At 40.9% G+C, this 24,959-nt stretch overlaps 1 long non-coding RNA gene across 1 annotated transcript in view; it reads left to right on the forward strand.

Annotated features, from left to right (window-relative positions):
• The window catches only part of LOC139437977 (uncharacterized), a 43,385-nt gene extending 20,056 nt beyond the window's left edge, over positions 1 to 23,329 (forward strand). The window contains exons 2-4 of the long non-coding RNA XR_011647869.1: positions 14,954 to 15,107; positions 17,180 to 17,355; positions 18,249 to 23,329. This is a non-coding gene — a long non-coding RNA (uncharacterized lncRNA). The remainder of the gene's footprint in view (positions 1 to 14,953; positions 15,108 to 17,179; positions 17,356 to 18,248) is intronic.
• Positions 23,330 to 24,959: the final 1,630 nt, after the last annotated feature.

Here is a 24,959-nt window from a genome sequence, read left to right on the forward strand (position 1 = left end):
GGAGAATTGTTATCATTGGTGTGGAGGCAGTGGCCACTGGAGGTTCTGAAGTCAGGGAGAGGGAAAACAGGTGTAATGTGGGGGCATTTTTTGGACTTGGGAACTGTTCTGAATGATATTGCAATGAAAGATACTATATATCTTGATCAGATACTATATATCAGATATTATATATCTTGCCATAACCTACAGAATTGTGTAGGAGAGAGTGTAAACCACAATGTAAACTATAATCCATGCTTAGTGGCAATGCTCCAAAATGTGTTCATCAATTGCAATGGATGAATTACACTAATGGAGGATGCTGTTAATGTGGGTAAATGTGGGTAGTGTGGGGAATGGGGCATGTGAGAATCCCCTATATATTAATGTAATCTAAATATCTTTTAAAAAATTTACAAAGGTGAAATGATCAAATCAGTTAGCTGGGACAAATGCCGTTTGTGGCTCCGGCAGGGAGGTGAAGGAGTGGAGAGCAGGTTTGTTGGAGATGGAAAACCTGGGAATGGAAGTGCTTTTGTTTATTTTTTCTCCTTCATTTTTTAAAAATGTTACATTAAAAAAATATGAGGTCCCCATATACCCCCCACCCCCCTCACCTGACTCCTCCCACATCAACAACCTCTTTCATCATCGTGGCACATTCATTGCATTTGGTGAATGTATTTTGGAGCGCTGCTGCACCACATGGGTAGTGGTTTACATTGTAGTTTACACTCTCCCCCAGTCCACTCAGTGGACCATGGCAGGACATACGATGTCCAGCATCTGTCCCTGCAGTGCCACCCAGGACAACTCCAAGTCCTCAAAATGCCCCCACATCATATCTCTTCTTCCCTCTCCCTACCATCAGCAGCTACTGTGGCCACTGTCTCCACATCAATGATACAATTTCTTCCATTGCTAGAGTCACAATAGTTCTATAATAGAATACCAGTAAGTCCACTCTAATCCATATTTTATTCCTCCATCCTGTGTTCCCTAGGATCATGATGTCCACTCCACCTCTAAGGTAAGAGGGGGCTTAGATCACACAAGGCTGATGGATGTGATTCTCCCGCTTGCAGTTGTAGACTTGGTTCCCTGGTGTGGTGTTTGACCATCCCCACCTCGCTGTTAGACGACATGGGTAAGTCCAATGAGCCGGAAAGACAAAATATCTTAAAATCAAGTACTGTGCACCTTCTTCTCTTAACCTAGAAAATACTTTTGCCTTTTCATATTTTATGTTTTTCTTTCATTTTTTAAATTTCAAACTTTATTTTGAACATTTAATAATTGAACATATAAGCAATGAAAAAAAGAAAATACAGTTGAATAAAAACATCCATTTCTCAATTAAATGTACTGGATACATAGAAATTTTTGTTTGTCTTATACAATATGTTACACAATATATTTGGTTCATAGTAACACAGTCATACAGTATTTATCTTTTTGTGTCTGGCTTGTTTCACTCAACATAATGTCCTCCAGGTTCATCCATGTTGTCATATGCTTTCCAATTTCATTTCTTCTTACAGCTGCATAATATTCCATTGTGTGGCTACGCCATAGTTTGTTTATCCATTCTTACCCACCGACGGACACCTGGATTGTTTCCAGCTTTTGGCATTTGTGAATAATGCCACTATGAACATCTGTGTGCAGATATCTGTTCATGTCACTGCTCTCAGTTCTTCTGAGATACCAGTAGTGGTATTGCAGGGTCACATGGCAAGTCTATATTCACCTTCTTTAGGAACTGCCAAACAGTCCTCCACAGTGACTATACCATTCTGCTTTCCCACCAACAGTGAATAAGTGTTCCTATATCTCCACATCCTCTTCAACACTTGTAGTTTTGTCTTTTTAATAGTGGTCATACTGATAGATGTGAAATGATATCGCATTGTTGTTTTGATTTGCATTTCCCTAATCATTAGTGATGTCGAGAATTTTTTCATGTGTTTTTTGCCATTTGTATTTCTTCTTTGGACAAATGTCTATTCAATCTTTTGCCCATTTTTTAATTGGGTCGTTTGTCTTTTTACTGTTGAGTTGTAACATTTCTTTATATATTCTGGGTATTAAACCCTTATCAGATATGTGGTTTCCAAATATTTTCTCCCATCGAGTTGGCTGCCTTTTTACACTTTTGACAAAGTCCTGTGAGGTGCAAAAGTGTTTTGAGGAGGTCCCATTTATCTATTTTTCATTTTGTTGCATCTGCTTTTGGTGTAGGGTCTAAGAAACCATCACCTACTACAAGGTCTTGATGATATTTCCCTACAGTTTCTTCTAGTAGTTTTATGTTCCTGACTTTTATATTTAGGTCTTTGATCCATTTTGAGTTGATTGTTATATAGGGAGTGAGATAGGCATCCTCTTTCATTCTTTTGGTTATAGATATCTAGTTATCCCAGCACCCTTTGTTGAAGGGACTGTTTTGTTCCATTAACATTAACTCGGTAGGTGTGTCAAAAACCAGTCAACTGTATAGATGATAGTTTATTTCTGGGTTCTCAATTCTATTTCACTGATTAATGTGTTTATCTCTATGCTAATACCATGCTGTTTTGACCACTGTAGTTTTGTAATATGTTTCAAGGACAGGCAGTGAAATTCCTCCCACATTGCTCTTCTTTTTTAGAATGCTTTTGGCTATTTGGGTGCACTTTCCCTTCCACATGAATTTGGTAATTGCCTTTTCTAATTCTGTATGGTAAGCTGTTGGGATTTTGATTGGTATTACATTGAATCTATAAATCAGTTTGGGTAAGATTGACATCTTTATGATATTTATCCTTCCAATCCACGAACACAGAATGTATTTCCAATTGTTTAGGTCTTTTTAACTTCTTTTAGCATTGTTTCACAATTTTCTGCTTATAGGTACTGTACTTCTTTGGTTAAATTAATTCCTAGGTATTTGAGTCTTTTTGTTGCTATAGTAAATGGAATTCCCCCCTGATTTCCTCCTCAGATTGTTCAGTATTAGTGTACAAAAAACATTACTGATTTTTGCATTTATCTTGCATCCTGCCACTTTGCTGAACTCATTTATTACTCAGGTAGGTTTGTCATGGATAGTTCAGAATTTTCTAAGTACAGGATCATGTCATCCACAAACAGTGAGAGTTTTACTTCCTCTTTTCCTATTTGGAAGCCTTTAATTTTTTTTCTTGTCTAATTGCCCTAGTTAGAACTTCTAGTACAATATTGAATAACAATGGTGACAGTGGGCATCCTTGTCTTTTTCCAGTCTTAGAGAGAAAGCTTTCAACCTTTCCTCATTGAGTACAATGTTGGCTGGGGGTTTTTCAATCATTTTGAGGAATTTTCCTTATATTGCTATCTTTTAAAGTGTTTTGATCAAAAAAGGATGCCGCATTTTGTTGAATGCCTTTTCTGCATTGATTGAGATGAACATGTGCTTTCTTTCCCTTCAATTTGTTAATGAGGTGTATTACATTGATTGATTTTCTTATGTTGAACCAGCCTTGCATATCAGGGATAAATCCCACTTGGTCATGATGTATAAGTCTTTTTCTTTCTTTTTTGTAAAGATTTATTTTATTTATTTATTTCTCTCCACCCCCTCATTGTTTACATTTCCTGTGTCCATTTGTTGTGTGCTGGTCTTCTCTTTGTAGGAGGCACCAGGAACCAAACCCAAGACCTCTGATGTGTAAGGGAGGCACCTAATTGCCTGAGCCACCTCTGCTCTCTGCTTTTGTTGCATCTTTCATTTTTTTCCTCACTGTCTTTGTTGTGTCTTCTTGTTGCACCAACTTGTCTTTCTTGCCCATCGTGCCAGTTCGCCTTCTCCAGGAGGCACCAGGAACTGAACTTGGGACCGCCCATGTGGTAGGTGGAAGCCCAATTGCTTGAACCACATACGCTTCCCTTCCTTCAAATTTTGCCAGAGTTTGTCTCATGTGTTTTGGGGCACCCTGGTTAGGTGCACAGATATTTATGACTGTTGTATCTTCCTGGTGGATCATCCCTTTTATTAATATATAATGGCCTTCTGTATCTCTTATAATTTTTTTGCACTTAAAGTCTGTTTTTTTCCTGATATTAGTATAGCTGCCCCTGCTCTTTTTTGGTTACTATTTGTATGGAGTATCTTTTTCCAGCCTTTCGTTTTCAGCTGGTTTGTATCCCTGGGTCTAAGTGAGTTTCTTGTATGCAGCATATGGATGGCTCATGTATTTTTATCCATTCTATCAGCCTGCATCTTTTGATTGGAGAGTTTAATCCATTCACATTCAATGATATTACTATAAATGCACTATTTATTTCCACTATTTTATTCTTTGGTTTTCATATGTCATATCATATTTTTGTCTGTCTTTTTACTCTTTTGGTTATCTTTTCTGCTATTCTTTCTTCTATGCTTCCTCCTAACCTTTCTCTCCTGTCTTTTTATTTCAGCTTCTAAGTCTTCCTTAATATTTCCTGCAAAGCTGGATTCTTTTTTGCAAACTCTTAGTTTCTATTTGTTTGAATATTTTATACTCACTTTCATATTTGAAGGACAATTTACTGGATAAAGAATTTTTGGCTTCCAGCTTTTGTCTTTCAGTATCCTGATTGTATCATACCATGTCTTCTAGCCTCCATGGTTTCTGAAGAGAAATCCATGTTAAGTCTTACTGGCCTCGTATGTGATGGTTTGCTTCTCCCTTGCTGCTCTGAGAATTTTCTTTATCTTTAATATTTGGTATTCTGAGTAGTATGTGTCTTGGAGTTGGTCTATTTGGATTTATTCTGATTGGGATATGGTGTCTTTCTTGGACATGTAAGTTCATTTCTTTCATGAGAATTGGGAAATTTCAGCTATTATTTCCTCAAATACTTTTTCTGCCCCCTTTCCCTTCTCTTCTCCTTCTGAAACTCCCATGATATGTATGTTGTTGCATTTCATGTTGTCATTCAACTCTCTGAGCCCCTGCTCAATTTTTTTCCATTCTTGTATTTCTCTGTTCTTTTCTCTCTTCATTTTCAACTGTTCTGTCTTCTGTATCACTTGTTTTTTCTTTTATCATTTTACATCTGCTGTTGTATGCCTCTAATGTGTTTTTGATCTTGCCTGTTGTCTTTTCATTCCCATGATCTCTGTTACTTTTCTGTTCAAGATTTCAAATTCTTTGTTGTGCTCACTCAATGTCTTCTTGATGTCATTTTTCTCTTTTACTGCATTGTCTTTCAGCTCATTAATTTGATTTTGGAAATTTGTGGGCATATCACTTATTAGTTCTCTCAAATCCTGCATCTCTTCTGGGGCTTTGATATATTCCTTTTCTTGGGCCATGTTTTCCATTTTCTTAGTATGGCTTGTAACTTTTTGCTGATGTCTAGGCATATGATTAGAATGTAGTTTATGCAGATACTCAGTTTCTTTTTTGTAGGCATTTAGTGGCAGGAGGTTGTGTGTTAGCACTGCTCTTTGATTCTTGGCTCAACCTGGATTGTTAGGATTATTCCTGTTAGTTGCTCACAACTGGGTACTGGTCCAGTAACTGGTTTAGACTCTTTTCCTAGGGTCTTGGGGAGGGAGGCTACAGAAGCTGGAAAAAGTTTCTCCTCCTTATTTTTAATTTTCTCACATGCACTTCCTTGGTCTGCCAGCAGATGGCACTTTTTGGCAGCTCTCTGTTCAATGCCTGGTCAGAGTGTATTTGTTGAAACACAGACAGGATCAATGTGATAGAGCTTCCTGCCTGGAGGCTAAGAGCCTTGTAATTCAAACTTTCTCTGCAACAGTTCACCAGTCTTCTCCAGTAGCCCCCTCCCTTTTCCCGGGTAGGAAATATTTCCACTCCCCTCTGAGTCTTCAACAATCAGTCCCTGTTAGTAGAGGAGGAGATTGGGAGGTTTGTATATCTTTAGCCCCTTGCTTGCTCCTAAGGCAAACCATGGCATAGCCCCATCTGGGCTGGAAGGGCTCCTGGGACACAGCAGACCAAATCTGTGAGTCAAAAGCTGAGTCACCTTTAGGCTGTATCTCTTTCTCCCCTTTCTTGGGAAGATGCGTTCTCAAAAATCAGTCCCAATAAGAAGAGAGGGAGATTGCAAGGTTTGGATTTATCGGCTGTATCTCTTTCTCCCCTTTCTTGGGAAGATGCGTTCTCAAAAATCAGTCCCAATAAGAAGAGAGGGAGATTGCAAGGTTTGGATTTATCTGTAATTGTGCTGGCTCCTAGGGCAAACCACAGTGTGGTCCCACCCAGCCTGGAAGGGCTAGTGGGACACAGCAGACCAACTTTGTGGATCAGAAGCTGAGTCAGCCTTATGCTGTGACCCTCTCTCTCCCCTTTCCTTGGGTGGTAGATCCCTGAAGCTGCCTTTGTAGCCACAGGCCCAGAGCCTTGAGAATTCTGAAGTGTCTTTAGTGTGGGGAGGGAGCCTGCAGCAGTAGCCGCTGGTTTCAACTCACATTTCTGTAGTTGCGATTCCCCTCGTTTGTCCCTCTCTCCTCTGGGCAGTGTCCAGCCTTCGCCCAGTGTCCTAAACCCTAGAAAATCTTTTTCTAGACTGTTTCAGCCCATTCTCTAGCTATGTTTCTGGAGGAGAAGAGAGTTCCATGTCTTTCTAGTTTGCCATCTTCCTGGAAGTTCCCCTTTCTTTCATTTCTATGGAGAGTTCTGTCTTTACCAGACTTACTCTTTTGTGAAGCCAAATTGGAGATTAAGGAGAGTTGAATTTAGCCAGAACTTTAAGATTACTCTTTGTTGTTGGACTGATTTTTAAAAATATGCAATTCCATGCAGATACCTGGCCTTATGGAGACTGTTTTTTGGTTCACATAGACGTAATACAGACATTATTTTCACCAGGGGATGAGAAGAAAGAGATAATGTTTATTAAGAGATAGAACCTGTCCTAGGCACTTTCACTTAAGTTATCTCCTTTAATCCTATTAATAAACCTGTGAGCAAGGGTGGATTTCTATTGACTTTAATGAAGTCTAAGCCTCAGGGATTCTCCTTTGAATGGACTCTTCCAAACTCCTGGGAGAGGCCCTATGGGTTCACAGGACAATTGGTTTTTGTAAAGTGTGAAAAATAAGTCATAAGTGTAATTGTTAAAAATAAGTCCTCTTTCTCAGCTGCCACGGAGCTACGCAGAGGCAGAGGCTCGGGATTTCAAGATTCGGCTCCACCTGTAACCCACCGCGATGGCCGAGGAAGGCATTGTTGCTGGAGGTGTAATGGACGTCAACACTGCATTACAGGGAAGTGGACTTGGCCCAGTGGTTAGGGCATCCGTCTACCACATGGGAGGTCCGGGGTTCAAACCCCAGCCCACGTGCAGTGCTGATGCACGCAAGGAGTGCCCTGCCATGCAGGGGTGTCCCCCGTGTAGGGGAGCCCCACGCGCGCCCTGTAAGGAGAGCTGCCCAGCATGAAAAGAATGTGCAGCCTGTCCAGGAATGGTGCCGCACACACAGAGAGCTGACACAACAAGATGATGCAACAAAAAGAAACACAGATTCCCATGCCACTGACAACTACAAGAAGCGGACAAAAGAAGAACACACAGCAAAATAGACACAGAGAACAGACAACTGGCGGGGGGGAGGCGGGGGGAATAAAAAAACAAAACAAAATAAAAAAACCCACTGCATTACAAGAGGTGCTGAAGACTGCCCTCATCCACGATGGTCTAGCATGTGGGATCCCCGAAGCTGCCAAAGCCTTAGACAAGCACCAAGCCCATCTTTGTGTGCTTGCCTCCAGCTCTGATGAACCCATGTATGTCAAGCTGGTGGAGGCCCTTTGTGCTAAGCACCCAATCAACCTAATTAAGGTTGACAACACTAGGCAAATGGATAGGCCTCGGTAAAATCGACAGAGAGGGCAAACCCCATAAAGTAGTTGGCTGCAGTTGTGTGGTTGTTAAGGACTATGGCAAAGAATCTCAGGCCAAGGATGTCATCGAAGAATATTTCAAATGCAAGAAATGAACAAATAAAAAACTTTGCTCTCAAAAAAAAAAAAAAAAACCAAAAAACCCTAACTGCAATTAGTTAAGCCTTCTGTCTTTTTTTTTTTTAAAGATTTATTTATTTATTTAATCCCCCCCCCTCCCCCGGTTGTCTGTTCTCTGTGTCTATTTGCTGCGTCTTGTTTCTTTGTCCGCTTCTGTTGTCCTCAGCGGCACGGGAAGTGTGGGTGGCACCATTCTTGGGCAGGCTGCACTTTCTTTCGCGCTGGGTGGCTCTCCTTACTGGATGCACTCCCTGCGCATGGGGCTCCCCTACGCTGGGGACACCCCTGCGTGGGGCAGCACTCCTTGCGCGCATCAGCACTGCGCATGGGCCAGCTCCACACGGGTCAAGGAGGCCCGGGGTTTGAACCGCGGACTTCCCATGTGGTAGACAGACGCCCTAACCACTGGGCCAAGTCCGTTTCCCCTTCTGTCTTTTTTTCATTCTCTCTTCCCCTACATCACACTTCTCCTCAGGTTGAGTAGTATCGGAGTGGGTACAGGTATTTTTGGACTCCAAATCAAGGGTAAATTGACTTGAGATACATTTATTTCAGGTTAGTGGGATAAGTTTATGTGATTATCTGTTGCTTCTGTGTATAGTTAAGTTATAGTTTGCTGTACCAGGATAGGAATGGCTTGGAGGAACACTTCTAAAGTCAATTCAGTGGACTTATACAACGAGAACTATACAAGATTGTTCAAGGAAATCAAAGAAGACCTAAATAAATGGAAGACTATTCCTTGTTCATGGATAGGAAGACTGAACATTATTAAGATGTCTATCCTACCAAAACTGATATACACATTCAATGCAATCCCAATAAAAATCAACGCAGCCTTCTTTAAGGAACTAGAAAAACTAACTATGAAATTTATTTGGAAAGGAAAGAGACCCCGAATAGCCAAAGACATACTGAAAAAGAAAAACGAAATTGGAGGAATCACACTACCTGACTTCAAAACATACTATAAAGTTACGGTGGTGAAAACAGCATGGTATTGGCATAAGGAGAGACACATAGACCAATGGAATCGAATTGAAAGCTCTGATATAGAACCTCACATATACAGCCACATAATATTCGATAAAGCCACCAAACCCTCTCAATTGGGAGAGAGTGGCCTATTCAACAAATGGTGTCTGGAGAACTAGATAGCCATATGTAGAAGAATGAAAGAGGATTACCATCTCACACCTTATACAAAGATCAACTCAAGATGGATCAAAGACCTAAATATAAGAGCCAAGACCATAAAAACCTTAGAAAGCAGTGTAGGGAAACATCTACAGGACCTTGTAATAGGAAATGGATTTATGAATATCGCACCAAAAGCACGAGCAGCAAAAGAACTAATAGATAAATGGGACTTCCTCAAAATTAAAGCCTTCTGCACCTCAAAGGAGTTTGTCAAGAAAGTAAAAAGGGAGCCCACACAGTGGGAGAAAATATTTGGCAATCATATATCTGATAAGAAACTTATAACTTGCATATATAAAGAACTCCTATATCTTGAAAATAAAAAGATAAACAACCCATTTAAAAAATGGGAAAAAGACTTAAACAGACACTTCTCTGAAGAAGAAATACAAATGGCAAGAAAGCACATGAAAAAATGTTCCAAATCTCTAGCTATCAGGGAAATGCAAATCAAAACTACAATGAGATACCATCTTACACCCATAAGATTGGCAGCTATGAAAAAAACAGAAGAATACAAGTGCTGGAGAGGATGTGAAGGAAGGGGAACACTCATCCACTGCTGGTGGGAATGCAGAAGGATCCAACCATTCTGGAGGACAGTATGGCGGTTTCTCAAAAAACTAGCCATAGATTTGCCATATGACCCAGCAATACCACTGCTGGGTATATACCCAGCAGAACTGAAAACAAGGACACAAACCGATATATGTACACCAATGTTCATAGCAGCATTGTTCACTATTGCCAAAAGTTGGAATCAACCCAAATGCCCATCAACAGATGAGTGGATCAATAAAATGTGGTATATACACACAATGGAATATTACTCGGCTGTAAGAACAAACACACTACAAACACATGTGATAACATGGATGAATCTTGAGAACCTTATGTTGAGTGAAGCAACCCAGACATTGAAGGACAAATACTACATGACCTCAATGATATGAAATAAACAAGCTGCCCTAGATAGCAAGAGACTGAACGATAGGCTTACAGGAAATCGGAGGGTGGAGGAAGGATATGAGCCGATGTCTGCAGGGGTGGAATTTAAGACGAGATGGTGGTAAGTATGAACACAAAGAAGAGATAAAAGGGGGGCAAGGGGTTGCCTTTGGTTGGGGCTTTACGGGTTTGAGGGTGGCTGGGGAGGGACGGATGGGTAACGTTGCCCAAAAGTGGGGGGAGGGAGGGGTAGCATACGAACACAGGAGAGGGTCAGGAGGTGGTGGAGAGTAAAATGCCGAGAAAATCATATCAAAATATAATAAAGAGGGTTACCTGTTTAGAATGCTCAGAGGGGAGGGTCTGATGCAGGACGGGCTCCTGGGGAATGTCTAAATGCTCATTCTGCCAGAGTGGGTGACACCATGGGGTGGAATCCCAAGTAGTGAGAGTGGGGGTGGACCCACATCCTGGGGAGGACCAATGCCATCAAATAGAGGGAACTGTATCCCTCGAGAGAAAGGGTGGCTCCCAGGACATTGGGGCAGTTGAGCAAGTTAGGCCCTGAACACTATTCCATCTATCTCTGGAAGTGGCTCCTCAGGAAACGGAGGTTGGCTGTCACTGTGGGCACCAAGGTGGAAGGGAAAATGGACGTTAAATGTGTGGAACCAAAGTAAATGGGGGGCAAGAGAGGAGTTTCTTGAGAGTACACAAGGATGGATATAAAACATGTAATATTACACCATAACATAAAGGAGATGACAGACTGATAATGTAAACCATAATGTAAAACATAGGATAACTAAAAATGTAAAGAACTGTGTATCCTAAAGTATGCACCATAATGTAAGCACAGATGTTACCTTGTTAGAAAGCTAATATCTCAGACTCTGTACATCACCTTAAGTAAATATGATATGAATAGGGCGTAAGAGTATCACTGTGGAAGGGAAAAGGTTTTCTGGTGGATGTGTGGGAGTGCTGTATATTATATATATGCATTGCTGTGGTCTAGGACTCCTGTGAAGAAATGCTGAATAATTAGGGGGGAAAAAAAAAAAAAAGGATAGGATGTGGAATTTTTTCAAATCAACATTCTTTATCTAAGTTCTTTATCTAACTTTATCCAAGTTCTTTATCTATCCTTTAAACCCATCGCTATATGCCATTCCCTAGTAAGGGACCATGACATTATATTGGGCTTCAAATTTCGGGGAGTTCTGGATCACAGAGTGTTTCAACAATGGCAATGGAGGGATACTGGTATGGGATACCAATGACAGGTGATATATGGCTGACAGGGAGCTGTACAGAACATATGTCCAGGGTGCATGGTAATGATTGGATATACTCATAGTGGCAACAATTAAAAACCACAGCAGGGGGGGTACTGGGTTCCTGGCCAGTGGTGCTCTGTCGTGGTCCCTAGGGGAGCAGCGACAGTCTCCCAGGTACAGCGGCGGGGACCGGGAGGGAGTGAGGGTTCAACAGTGAGCCCCTGATGCTAATGACTATGCTTGTGAGCTGATAAACCTAAAATAAGAACAAGGCCTAGAGCAACATTGTGCCTGGGAATTTCCTCCTGTCTGCCTTCATGTTACTCAAATGTGGCCAGTCTCGAAGCCAAACTCAGCATGTAAATGCAATGCCTTCCCTCCAGCGTGGGACATGACACCCGGGGATGAGCCTCCCTGGCAACGAGGGACCACACTCAACTACCAACTGATGATGCAACTGGAAAAGGACCTTATACGGAAGGTTCAATGCGGATCAGCAGAATATCCATGTCTACATAAAATAACATGACTTTAAAATGCTGTTTGACCTAAAGTAAGGGGGAAATGGAAAGGAGAAATGAGTTTATATGGCTACGAGTTTCTAAAAAAGAGTCTGGAGGCTGGCAGAAGGATTGCCCTCATGCACAACTGAGCAGAGTCAGAGAGACAGATAAAGCAGATACAACCCCCAGATATTGGTTCCTTTGAAGACTAAAGAGACCCATGAGAGTTATGGTCATGGCCGATGGGGTTAACTACCAGGTCAGATGGCCCCTCTTTGGAAATGGTGTTTATGTGTGATGAATCTGGACTCAGATGGGATCTCCCTTCATAAGACTTTCATGCTAATGTGCTGGAGGTGCAGTTAATGTTGGGGTTTAAGATATATTTAGGGGATTTGAATCTCTGGACTGACAATGTGATAACCAGGTCCTGAGCCTCAACAGACTTCAGCACCTACAATCTGATTTATTGGACTTACCACACTCAGCTAAGATGGAGTTGAAGAAGGACAATCACCACACCATGGAGCCTAGAGTGATTACAACTGAAAATGGGAGGATTGCATCCAGCATCCATGTGGAATCTGAGCCTCCTCTTGACATAGAGGTGCAATGGACACAACCAATCCAATGTCCACATAGAAGAGGTGGCATTGGATTGGGAAAAGTGGACATGGTGGACGATGGGTATGGGGAAAGGCAGGAAGAGATGAGAGGTGGAGGCGTCTTTGGGACATGGAGCTGCCCTGGATGGTGCCTCAGAGGTAATCACCGGACATTGTAAATCCTCACAGGGCCCACTGGATGGAATGGAGGAGAGTATGGGCCATGATGTGGATCATTGTCTATGAGGTGCAGAGGTGCCCAAAGATGTACTTACCAAATCCAATGGATGTGTCATGATGATGGGAACGAGTGTTGTTGGGGGGGGAGAGGGGGGGTGGGGGGGTGGGGTTGAATGGGACCTCACATATATATATATTTTTAATGTAATATTATTACAAAGTCAATAAAAAAAAAGTCAATTCAAAGACTGTTTAAGATTAGTCACCACATAAAAACTTGACATGTCCTGAAATTTTATAGCTCATATATAAAATAAACTTGATATCTCTTCCTAAATTTGGCAATAATCCAGAAGACTTTTACGTGACATTACCAGTGATGTATTGTGGAGCTGAAAGAGACTTTTTAAAATTCTCAGGAAAAAATCAAATGTTTTTCTATTCTTGCTATAGAAATTATACCACAAAAATAGTATCAGATTAAAAAGTGATCTACGATTATTCAACCAAGAATATAGGGGAAAAGGTAGTTACAGATGTGTTTCAGTTAATTTGATGAAAATATTATGTTATTTTTCTTGATTTTGTGGTATTTGTAATATTAGTTTTTAAAATTTGTAATTTCTTGCAATTTATTTTCTCATGACACATAAATATTTAGGATTGCATCTAATTTTGTACCTTTTAAAATTATTTTACCCAAATGATTTAAACTTCAGGCACCAGAAAAACCTGGATTTGCCACTGCCTATGAAGTCATTTGGTGCGCCCCATGCTGCAGATAAGACACTGACTTGCCCAGGCTAGCATAAATAGTGGTGGAGCCAGGATGCAACTCTGAGTCTGTCTAGCAAAAAAGCTTATGTTTTCTTCAATGTCTAAAAGTTTCCTCTTTCAGATGAAAATTTATAATAAGCCCAAATTGCAGTAATAATAATAATAATCTATTAAATGATATCTATTATTTCATTTAATGTTCACAATGGCCCTGTTATGTAAGTAGTATCATGCCCATTTTACAGATGGGAATAATAAGATTTAGAGAAGGGAAATAAATTTCCCAGTCTCGCACAGCTAATGATTAGAAAACCCAATATTTGAATACATGTCTAAATGAGTCTGAAGCCTCAACTATACCACAAACAGCCTGGGGAGAAAAATCTGGAGTCATTACAAAGGAAGACCCCACTTACTCTTTCCTTCTACTAACCTGCAGATGAGTGCGGATGAGGACAGTTCCTTTTCCATGACCATCCTCAATGCTCCAGTCCAGATGGAAGCAAGGGATCAAGTCCTTCCCCCACAAATTGTTATATACCACCAAGAAGATCTAAATGCCCAGGCACCTCTTTCTTCAAATCCCAGATTATATATACTGTCTTCACCTTTGTCTACTCTCATCCACTCTGAGGATCCTCTTACCTGCTCACTTGTGGTGTTCTAGATAAAGGGGAGATCTGAATGTGACAATTCCAGGAGGTTTCCAGAATCTCCTTCAGGCTCATACCCACAGTTGGCTCTGAGGGACCACAGGCCCTACACTACCAGCAAGGCAACCCTGCCCTTCCTTCCTTGCTTGCTTTCACCAATCCTGCTTTTGGCAACACTACTTACCTTTGTCGGCACTATAATTGATGTCAAATATGGTTGTTAGCACCTGGACTGCCATGATTCTTCCTCCTTACCAAAGGTAGATGCTCTCTCCAAGGCACACTCCTGGATCCTGTTAGTCTCATCTCACGTCTCAGTTTGGAAGCGAACAAAGGAACTCAGGGTCACAGCCTTTCCACACTCCAGTATGAGATTTAAACCTGCCTCACCCAGCAAGGAAGATGGGAAGGATGGGTGGAGGGCACACGGAGTAAGCATTCTGAAGGCCTGTGCAAAAGTCTGAGGCAGGGCTCATTTTCTCAAATGAAAGCTTACTACATCTCAGGCAAGCTTAGGGAAAATATTTTGTAGGTGTCTTCTCAATTCCAGAGCCTAACCCTGTACTTCCTTTATTCCTTCCTCCCCACTCTACCCACCCAATTTATAATCCAACTCTCCAGCATAAAGGAGATACCCTTTCCTCAAATAATTAGCACTGGCTGATGATCGCTGCCTTCCAGGGCACTGAATACCTGAGGATAAATGTAATTGTCCACTTTAGAGCTAGAAACTCAGTATTTTGAACTGGATCCCAAGTCTCACTATCTGACAGACTCCAGTTGGCTAGAAGCAACAATTATCTTCTCCTCTTTGTCTTTATGATACAGTACAGCTCCCAAACCTTCAAAACTAGCATCAATTTGGAAGAGACCTTGGCAGAGGCAGACAGCATGTGCTACAATGGAGCCATGAACCAACCAGCCTGCCAATTTCCAAAAAGTTTCAAGTACCAGGAAGGACACAGGAGAGAAGATTGCCCAGGTGAAACGCATTTGTTTGTTTCTTTGCTTCTTAGTGGGTCCCTCCAGCAAAGCACACACTTCTGTCTACCAGGCCCTGGTAACTTCTACCTGCCTTCCTCTCCTTCTGCAAACCTTCAGCCCTTTGCAAAGCCCTTTCTAATGTGTTCCAATTCTGACCTGACTACCCTGAGTCAACTCGTTGAGGAGCTTTGCAATCCTTGAAGCAGCTACTCTAGTATCTGCTGAATATACTCATTATTCAGTGGTCTTTCCAGTGTCTGTGCCTAGTACCTGCTGAGATTTTAAATGGCTAACCAATTTTATTGAGGTCTGGCAGAATTGATATTTGTCAAGTGATGGTTTCAGTCTTTTTCTCCCAGGTGATCCAGTAATATGAGGAGCCATTGTTTCTCTCCTCCAAAGCTCAACCAAACATAATAATGCCATGTAAACAAATAAGTACCTCCAGGTAATTTATATCATGAATTCCTTTTTCCATAAAACTCTGGAATGTGTCTGGGGTACCAAAGAAGTATGGGGCAGCTGTTCAAATTGGTAAAAACCCCACAGAACAGATGAAAGCTGCCTTTTCTTTGTTTCATTCTGCCATAGGGATTGTTTTTTAAAGTTTTATTTTTTATTTATTTCTCTCTGCTTTTACCCCCTCCCCAGTTGTCTGCTCTCTGTGTCCATTCACTGTGTGTTCTTCTGTGTCTGCTTGTATTCTTGTTAGAGGCACCCAGAATCTGTTTCTTTTGTTACATCATCTTGCAGCATCAACTCTCCGTGTGTGTGGCCCCACTCCTGGCAAGGCTGCACTTTTGTCACGCGGGGCAGCTCTCCTTATGGGGCACATTCCTTGCGCGTGGGGCTCCGCTATGCGGGGGACACCTCTGTATGGCAGGGCACTCCTTGTGCGCATCAGCACTATGCGTGGGCCAGCTTCACCAAATGGGTCAGGAGGCCCTGGGTTTGAACCTTGGACCTCCTATGTGGTAGGCAGATGCTCTATCCATTGAGCCAAATCTGCTTCCCTGCCATAGGGATTTAAAAAAAATATATTATTTCTCTCCCCTCTCCCCCCCCGCCCTAGTTATCTCCTGTGTCCATTCACTGCGTGTTCTTCTGTGACCACTTCTATCCTTATCAGTGGCACCGGGAATCTGTGTTTCTTTTGTGTGTGGTGCCATTCTTGGGCAGGCTGTACTTTCTTTTGTGCTGGGCAGCTCTCCTTATGGGGCGCACTTCTTGTGTGTTGGGCTCCCCTACACAGGGGAAACCTCTACATGGGAGACACCCCTGCGTGGCAGGGTACTCCTTGTGCGCATCAGCACTGCACATGGGCCAGCTCCACATGGGTCAAGGAGGCCCAGGGTTTGAACTGTGGACCTCCCATGTGGTAGGCGGATACCCTATCTATTGGGCCAAGTCCACTTCCCTGCCATAGGGATTTAATAATGGCACTCTTTAAACACAGCCCTGGAAATCACTGAATTCCTTCTAGGCAGCCTAGAGGGTAATCTGAACACAGAACTTTCTCTGTGAGGTGAAGAAAGAGATAGATAAAACATTGGTAGTTCCCCTAGCCTGAGTCAGCTGTTCCCTATCAAGAGCTTTCCTTCTTTCTTCATTAATTCAGCTAAACAGTAGTTCTTAACCCTGTCTACCCACTAGAATAATCTATGGAGTTAAAAAAAAATCCATCCCTTGGCCTCACCCACCCTTAGATATCCTAACATTTTCTAAATGCCTACTCCGGGCTAAGCCCTGTTCCTGCCCTAGGGTCAGAGGCAGGCCAGTCATGGGCCCTGCCTTCATATTGCTTATAGTTAAGGAACAGAGACAGATAAGTTAAAAACTATATAATTCCATGAGAAAATATGATGTAACTCCCACTCCAGTGGTCTTTTCTTAATCTAGTTTGTTTCTTATAAAATGGTGCCTATATGGGAGAAGTAAACATGGATTTAGTCAACAAGTCCTGGTATACTTGGAAGGGGAAGAACTCTTGGCTTCTTATATAACATTAATTGAGGATTTAAAAAAATTTTAACATGTGAATGAATGTTCATAGAAGTTTGTTTGTAATAGCCAAAAACTGGAAGCAGCTGAGACATCCTTCTGTAGATAAATGTACATCTGCAAACCATGGTACATCTGCACTTTGGAATACTACTCAGCAAGAAAAAGGAACTAACTTCAATATCCACAACAAGGTGTACAACTCTCCAGAGAATAATGCTGGATGGAAAAAGTCAATCCCAAAGGTTTACATACCATATAATTCTATTTATTTAACATTCTTGAAATGATAAAATTATAGTCGATGCTAGGGGTTAGGGAAGTGGGGAGGGAGGGAGATGGGTTTGGCTATAAAATGGCAACATGAAGGATCCTTGTGGCCATGGAAATGTTCTATATCTTGATTGTGGTGGTGGTTATGCAAAGCCGTTCATGCGATAAAATTACAGAGCTATATACATACACACACATGCACTTGCACACATACATACAAGAGTCCATGTATACAACTGGTGAAATCTGAATAAGCTCTGTGGTTGTACCAAATTCAATTTCTTGGTTTGGATATTGTAGTATAGCTGTATAAAATGTTAACATGGGGGGAGGCTAGGGGAAGGGTACATAGACTTCCCTGTACATTTCTTTGTAACCTTCTGTGAATCTATAATTATTTCTAAAAAGATATTACTAGCTAGAAAACAAGGAATTAAAAATGTTAGGCACATTCATAAACACAAAAACCATAAATGGCTGCATTAAGAGATGCTGGCAATATACCTAATCTTTGATGTTCTAGGGAAGACAGTCAGTCCCTCTCAGGGAATGTCAGACTTAAAAAATAGATAAGATTTCTTTCTCTTTCTCAATTAAGAAAGAATTTTCCTGGTGAAAAAGTTAGATCATGTAGCCAAGAGATGTGACTAATAAATTCAATGAACTTGAGATAACCACCTTTTTCAACATTTGGGGTCTATCCAGTCTATTTTTTTATTTTTATTTTTATTTTTTTTATTGACTTTGTAATAATATTACATTAAAAATATATATGTGAGGTCCCATTTTTTATGCATAAAATTCAAGCAAAAATTTTGCACTCAGCAATAAATACATTTGTTTCTATCTTTAAAATGTCTTCTAGAGAAGCAGACTTGGCCCAGTGGTTAAGGCATCCGTCTACCACATGGGAGGTTCACGGTTCAAACCCCGGGCCTCCTTGACCCGTGTGGAGCTGGCCCACATGCAGTGCTGATGCACGCAAGGAGTGCCGTGCCATGCAGGGGTGTCCCCGTGTAGGGGAGCCCCACGCGCAAGGAGTGTGCCCCGTAAGGAGAGCCGCCCAGCACGAAAGTAAGTGCAGCCTGTCCAGGAATGGTGTTGCACACACAGAGAGCTGAAACAACAAGATGACGCAACAAAAAGAAACACAGATTCCCATGCCGCTGACAACAGAAGCGGACAAAGAAGAACATGCAGCAAACAGACGCAGAGAACAGACAACTGGGGTTGGGGGGTGGAAGGGGAGAGAAATAAAATAAATAAATAAATCTTTAAAAAAATGTCTTCTAGTAATAGGACTTTTGATGTATTCTAGCATATGGATGCAGAATTAGTTATTTACTCTATTGCCTATTTTGGATATTTAGGTTCTTTGCAAGTTTTTGGTATTTTAAATAATTCTGAAATATACATCATTGTACATACATCTTTGTATATATCTATGATTATTTCCTTAGTATAAATTCTTAGTAGCAAAATTACTGGATCAAAGATTACATAGTTTTAAATTTTTGCCACATTTGGCTAAATTGCCCACCAGAAAGGTTATATCAATTTGTAGTTCCCCTGTGTTTTTCCCAGACTACATTCTTTCTTGCTGATCTTAGCGACCAGAAACTATGCTGCATGGACCCTGTGTGGCAAGTCATCTGTTCCTGAGTATGGTGTTATAGGATCTAACAGAATGCTTGGTACATACCAGTCCCTAAAAATATTTGTTGATTTAATGTCTTTCATGATGCAGTTTTGAAACTCCCATCTATGGCTGTTGGGAAACAAAGTAACCAAAACATTACTGTCTTCTCTAGCTGCCATGTTTCCTTTGTTTAAAAAAAATCTTTAATTCCCTCTCTGGCTCTAACTATTTATCATCTATTTATCTGTTTTCTGAAGGTTTCAGAGTAGATTGTATACATCATCCTCCTTAAACATTAAAAACTTCCATGTACATTTCCTAAAAACAAGGATATTCACTTATATAATCACCTTAAATACAGTTATCAAGTTCTAGAAATCTAGCATTAATGTAACGCTTATAAATATATATTTCAATGTTTCCATATGTCCCAGCAATGTCATTTTGAGCTTTTTCTCCTGAAATATTAGATCCCATCTATATTAGTCAGCCAAAGGGGTGCTGATGCAAAATACCAGAAATTGGTTGGTTTTTATAAGGGTATTTATTTGGGGTAGGAGCTTACAGATACCAGGACATAAAGCATAAGTAACTTCCCTTGCCAAAGTATTTTCATGTGTTGGAGCAAGATGGCTACTGATGTCTGTGAGTGTTCAGGCTTCCTGGATTCCTCCCTTCCAGGGTCTTGCTTCTCTCTGGATTCAGGGTTCCTCTCTTCCCAGGGCTTGCTTCTTCCTGGGCTCAGGGTTTCTTTCTTCCTGGGGTGTGGGAAAATAGCTTGAATTTGAATGTGGGTACTTGGCTTGAAGTTGAAATGTTTCCATAATGCAGATAAGAAGTGTGACCTTACATCCATTATGAATTAAAACTTCCCATTCTACCTGCTCCTAGTCCCTGGTAACCTATACACCATTTTCTATCTCTATGAGATTGCATGTTCTTTGTATCTTCTTTGTGGTTACCATGGGGGTTAAATTTAATCCTAAAAATCTGTAACAATCTCATTTGGCTTGATATGAACTTAACTTCAACAGCATATACAAACTATTTTCCTATACTTCTCCTTCTCCCCACCTTTGTTTAGTTCTTGTCACATTATGAGTCCAAAACCATTGATTTGTCATTACTTTTTATGCATTTGCCTTTTAGATTGTGTAAGAAATAATTTGGTGTGGAGAATTTGGTGTGGAGTTACACACCAAAAATGCAATAGTACTGACATTTATATTTACCTGTATTTTACCTTAATGAGAGATCTTTATTTCTTCATGTGGCCTCAATCTATTATCTATTGTCATTTCTTTTCAACCTGCAGAACTCCTTTTAGCTTTTGTACAGACTGTTTAGTGGTGATGAACTCTCTCAGGTTCTGTTTTCTAGGATTGTTTTAATCTCTCCCTCATTTTTAAGATTGTCCTGCTGGCTGCTCAAAACTGGGCACTGGATCCAGCAATTGGTTGTGGAGTCAATTCCTAGGGCCTTGGGGAGGGAGGATACAGAGGCCAGCAAAAGTGTTCCCTATTCATTTTTAATTTTTTCATATGCACTTCCTTGGTCTGCCAGCAGATGGTGGTCTTTGGCAGCTCTTAGTTCAATGCCTGGCCAGAGTGAATCTTGCCACACAGATCAGATCAGTGTGATAGAGCTTCCTGTCTGGAGTCTAAGAGCCTTGTAATTCAAACTTTCTCTGAGATAGTTTTCCGCAGTCCTCTCCCTTTTTCCAGGTCAGAAGTATTTTCATTCCCCTCTGAGTTCTCAACAATTAGTCAATTTGTTAGTAGAGGAGGAGATTGGGAGGATCTATATCTTAGCCCCTTGCCAGCTCCGAAGGTAAACAATGGCACAGCCTCACCTGGCCTGGAAGGGCTCCTGGGACACAACAGATCAAATTTGTGAGTCAAAAGCTGAGTCAGCCTTAGGCTGTGTCCCTCTATCTCCCCTTTCCTTGGGCATTCTCAACAATTAGTCCCAACTAGAAAAGAGGGAGGTTGCAAGTGTCGGATTTCTGTAGTCCTTCCCTGGCTCCTAGGGTCAAACCCATGTGTGGTCCCACCTGGCCTGGAAGGGCTGGTGGGACACAGCAGACCAAATTTGTGGGTCAGAAGCTGAGTCAGCCTTAGGCCATGTCCGTCTCTCTCCTCTTTCCTGGGGTAGTAGATCCCTGGAGCCCCCTTGTCTGTAGTCTTAGGCCCAGAGGTCTGAGAATTCTAAAGTGTCTTTAGTGAGGGGAATGATGCCGGCAGCAGCTGTGGCTGGTTTCAACTCACAGTTCTGTATTTGCAATTTCCCTTCTCTCTCTCTCCCTTCTCTGGGTGGTGGTCAGCCTTCGCTTGGTGTCCTAAACCCTAGAAGATCTTTATGTAGGCTGTTTCAGCCTGTCCTCTAGCTATTTTTCTCTCCCCTCATTTTATTTATTTATCTGGGTGAGGGATTTAAAATTTTTTTAAAAAGTTTAATTAATTAATTAAATTGTATTTTTTATTCATTTTTTAAAAAAATATTACATTCAAAAAATATGAAGTCCCATTCAACCCCACCGCCCCCACCCTCCACTCCCCCCACAGCAACACTCTCTCCCATCATCATGACACATCCATTGCATTTGGTAAGTACATCTCTGGGCATTGCTGTACCTCATGGTCAATGGTCCACATCATAGCCCATACTCTCCCACGTTCCATACAGTGGGCCCTGGGAGGATCTTGAAGATACATAGATCACAAAAAAATGTTATATTAAAAAATATAAGAGGTTTCCATATACCCCTCCACTCCTCCCACATAAACAACCTCTTTCATCATTTTGGCACATTCATTGCATTTGATGAATACATTCTGGAGCACTGTTACACAGCATGGATTATAGTTTACATTGTAATTCACACTCTCTCCCAGTCCATTCAGTGGGTTATGGCAGCTAACAGGGAGGTGAGGATGGTCAACCACCACACTAGGGAACTGAGAGTGCCTACAACTGGAAGCAGGAGAATTCCATCCATCAACCAGGTGGGATCTAAGCCCCCTCTTGATTTAGAGGTGGAGTGGACATTGCCATCCTCAGATGGAGGAATAAAATATGGATTAAAATGGAGTTACTGGTATTCTACTATAGAATTATTGTGACTCTAGGAATGGAAGAAATTGTATCATTGATGTGGAGACAGTGGCCATGGGAGTTGCTGGGGGCAGGGAGAGGGAAGAAGAGGTGTGATGTGGGGGCATTTTTGGGACTTGGAGTTGTCCTGAATGATATTGCAGGAACAGATGCAGGATATTATATATCCTTCTCATTTTTGAAAGACAGTTTTGCCAGATATAGAATTCTTGATTGACAATTTGTTACTTTCAGCACTTTAAATATGTCATTTCACTACCGTCTTGCCTCCATGGCTTCTTATGAGAAATCAGCAATTAATTTTACTGAGGTTCCCTTGTACATGACATATTGCCTCTCTCTTTCAGCTTTCAGAATTCTCTTTATCTTTGGCATTCGACAGTCTGATTATAATATACCATAGAATGGGTCAATTTGGGTCTATCCTGCTTGGAGTTTGTTGAGTGTCTTGGATATATATATTCATGTCTTTCAATAAATTTGGGAAGTTTTCAACCATTATTTCTCCAAATATTCTATTTGGCCTTTTTTCTCTTTCATGTCCTGCTGGGACTTCCACAATGAACATATTGATTATGCTTGAAGGTGTCCCACTGGTTCCTAAGGCTCTGTTCACTTTCTGCATTCTTTTTTCTTTCTACTCTTTAGATGGCATGGTTTCAATTGTGTTATCTTCAAGTTCACTGATTCTTTCTTTGTCTAGCTCCAATCTGCTTTTGAACCTCTCTAGGGAATTTTTTAAAATTACTTCTATTATAGATTTCAGCTCTGTTACATTTGTTTACATAATTTCTGCCTCTTTATTGATATTTTCTTTGTGTTTATCTGCCACATTCCTAATGTTCTTTAGTTCTTTGTCCATGTTTTCCTTTAGCTCTTTGAGCATAAGTTAAAATTACTTTTAAAAAAGTCTTTGGTATATCTCAGGTTTGGTCCTCCTCACTGATGGTTTCTAATGCTTTAATAATAATCTCCTTTGCCTGGGCCATCATTTTCTGTTTCTTTGTATGTTTTGTAATCTTTTGTTGAAAACTGGACATTTTGATATTTTTATGTGTTATGGCTGGGATTTAGATTCTGAGACATATGTTCTTTCTTTATTTTTTATCTATTTTTTACACTTTTTAAATTAAAGTTAATAGATCACAAGGAACATTACGTTAAAAACATTAAAAAAAACAAAACTAAAAAAAGAGATTCCCATATACCCCGCTCCCCACCCCAACCCCATCATTTTTGTAAATTGTATTTTTGAAGATATATACATCACACACAAAAATGTTACATTAAAAAATATAAGAGGTTCCCCCCAAATGGAACCATGTTTGATAGCTATGTTTCAAAATCTGTACATCAGCTGCAGCAAATATAACATGAGCATGTAAAAAGATCGTTGCTGGGGAAAGGGGAAAAGGGAAAAGGGTTTGATGTTGGATATAGGGGAGCCCCCTGTATTGAGACATATATTCTTTATGTTTGTATCCAACTATTGTTGTGACAGAGATTTCTTGGTGATGCCCTCTCTGCTTCCTATTGAAAGGGAGCTTAGATCCCATGGGGAAGAAGGATAGAAATGTCTTGCTTGCACTTTAGATACTCTCTGCTTTTTGGGACAGGTGTTGTCATCATCCTTTTGTTAGTTGTCCTGGGCAAGTCTGATGAACTGGAGAGTAGGTATTGGCTGCAACTGGGCAGAGATTCAGGGCTCAACTGGCATATGAACAGTTCAAATATTTAAGTCTCTGGGACATACATTTGATGAGTATAGTGCTAATTGTAGTTTCAAGTAAAAGGGGCAGAAAAACCATGTGTAGGAAAATTATAAATGGGTCTAATTCTGATAATACACTGGGGAGATAAATTATCATATATTCCAAGGTAAGGCCCAACGATGGGGTACTGATTTCCTGGGCTTGTTTTCCATGCCTACAGTGTCTATTATCTTTACATTACTCAGGAGCACCCCTGCTTCATGCATTGTTTACTGTGGCAATCAGTGTGATCCTCCTGAGACATGCATAAATGTAACCTCTGGAATGACCTCCCAACTCACTTTGAAATCTCTTAGCCATAAACACTCATTTGTATTTACTATTTCCCCCTTTTGGTTAAAGTCTTTTTCCAAATGCATCACTATTGTCTCTATCTTATGAACAATGAGACATCACTGAAAGATTTTAAGCAAAATTGTACTATGATCAGATTTACATTTTAAAAAGATCACTCAGGTTGCTGCAGGGATAATGGATGAGAAGGGAGCAAAAGTGGAATAAGGAGACCAGTTAGCAATAGTCCTGGCTAGAAATGGTGAGTTGGACTAGGATGATGGCAGCAGATATAGAGACAAATTTTGGAGGTAGCAATTACAGAACTTGGTGATGGATACAATATGGTGAGTTGGGGTGGGAGAGGCAGCAATGTCCTTTAATTTTCATTATCACCCTATGAGGGAGGTGTTATTATTTTCCTTCTTTTGCAAATAAGGGAACTGAGACTTCTCATTGCCTTAGGATAAAGTCTATGGGATTCTTAGGGTCCTTAAGGTACTGTTGAAACTGGGCCCTGTTGACCTACGTTGCCTGGTCTCCCCATTGCCATTAGCCCTCCAGTTACCTGTGTTCTAGTTACAGTGGCCTTTTAGTTCCTTGATATGTCATGCTTCTGGTCTTAGGACCCTTTCAAATGCCGTTCCTTTGCTTTGGAATGCTTTTCTCTTCTTTGCCTGGCTCATACTTCCTTGAGGAAATCTCTTATCTACCACACTAGGTTAGGCCTTCTTGTCTGCTCTCATAGCACTTTGCACTTTATGCACTTATTACAATT

Source organism: Dasypus novemcinctus, chromosome X (assembly GCF_030445035.2).
Source record: "Dasypus novemcinctus isolate mDasNov1 chromosome X, mDasNov1.1.hap2, whole genome shotgun sequence".
In the NCBI taxonomy this organism is placed as follows: Eukaryota; Metazoa; Chordata; class Mammalia; order Cingulata; family Dasypodidae; genus Dasypus; species Dasypus novemcinctus.